The 1,558-nt window shown below is 31.6% G+C and overlaps 1 protein-coding gene across 2 annotated transcripts in view; it reads left to right on the forward strand.

The window, feature by feature from the left end:
• The window catches only part of LOC106468056 (profilin-2-like), a 16,204-nt gene extending 15,102 nt beyond the window's left edge, over positions 1-1,102 (forward strand). For both annotated transcript variants that reach the window (XM_013928454.2, XM_022396365.1), the window contains exon 4: positions 400-1,102. The gene's annotated coding sequence lies outside the window, so the exon portion shown is untranslated. The remainder of the gene's footprint in view (positions 1-399) is intronic.
• Positions 1,103-1,558: the final 456 nt, after the last annotated feature.

The raw sequence follows: 1,558 nt of genomic DNA on the forward strand, positions 1-1,558 counted from the left end.
TTAACATTAGTTACTAGAATCACAATTGCATTGAGTTTGATGATAAATGAGATGTTAAAAAAGAAGACACCCTTTGTGTTACAGCTGAATAAGCTATACGAACTACGTATTATATGAATACTTCTGATTTTTCATTTTTTCCTATTCTATTTTAATAATATTTGAATTGATCATTTTCCGCTATATTTTTCTTACTTTTTCTTTCCTGTAAAAGTTTCCTTACAGTAAAAGCCAGAACATGTACTTGTTATGAGCAGACTGTTGTATTTCTTATGATTCAGTGCTTTTATACATTCAATGCACATATTTGCATATTATCTAAAATAACATTATTTTTAAGAGTGTTTATCATGTGTGCTTTTTTATGATACTTGTTTCCATTACTTTTTTCTCTTTTAGGTGTTTCCATGTTCCTAAAACACAAAATCTTCCATTTCCCACCAAGGTTTCCAGCACAAACTGTCTGTTTATTCAGTGACAACTGTGTTTCATAACAGCAGCCGTTCTTTTTCTGACCTCTTCAGTACCTACACTGGATTGAGTTCTGGACATGGGATGTGTGCTAGTCATGATACCAGAGATTTTTAGAGGAAATGGAAGGAAAAAAGTGTTTATTCATGCTCTAGGATGTCCTTGTCGTCCTCAGATATCTTGTATGTCTTGCATCATGCTTCAGGAATTGAGCTTTGATAAACATATCTCTCAGCTTAAGTAACCAGTTTTCTAATAAATAGGGCTCTTCAATAGATTAACAGTCCACTGCCATGAAAATATTTATGTGAATCTTTTAATCTGTAATATTTCTTAATGTCCATTTTACCAAGTTTGTATCTCTGCTTTTTTAATCATTGCTGGTGAATTTTATATTTTGTTAGAATTATCTGAATTACCTTTGCCATTAAGTGCTGCATAATTATAGTGTGTGTCAAAAAAAATTAGTTCATAACATAAGCAGCTTCAGTCTGTATGTTCTTTAGAATGCATAATATATTCCTTGTGCCAAGGGCTATTATCATCTGTACTAGAATACCTTGTACAGTTTTTGGTATTAAGCTTTCTGGGTATCATAATATAATAAATCTTCATTCCAGTGAAAGATCCACATTTTTGTAACTTTTTCTTTCCAGAGGATATTCAACACTCAGTTCAAAATATCTTAACTGTTGCTAAAAATAGTCAGAAACAGCATGACAGTCCAGGGGAGGTTGACAAATAACATTTACCTCCCCAAAAGTCACAGGCATATTGCCAGAAACCATGTGTTCAGAAGAATCAAATTCATCTATTATGTTGAGCATTTAAGAATATTGTATTAATACACTAAAGAATACATGTCTTGTAGTAAAACTTTTTATTTCTAGAACACACTCTTTACATGATGAAGATTCTAAGTTTATTCTTTGCACTGTATTAATCTTTATATACAGCTTCTATTACATGTATTTCTGTACACTGAGTCTGTAGTTATGACTTCTATTTAACTTTCATTGTATATGCTTTCATTTCATGCTGTTCTTTTCATAGTTTCTTCCACGTCACATTCAGTCTACTACTTAGG

This window comes from Limulus polyphemus, unplaced genomic scaffold (assembly GCF_000517525.1).
Source record: "Limulus polyphemus unplaced genomic scaffold, Limulus_polyphemus-2.1.2 Scaffold2851, whole genome shotgun sequence".
In the NCBI taxonomy this organism is placed as follows: Eukaryota; Metazoa; Arthropoda; class Merostomata; order Xiphosura; family Limulidae; genus Limulus; species Limulus polyphemus.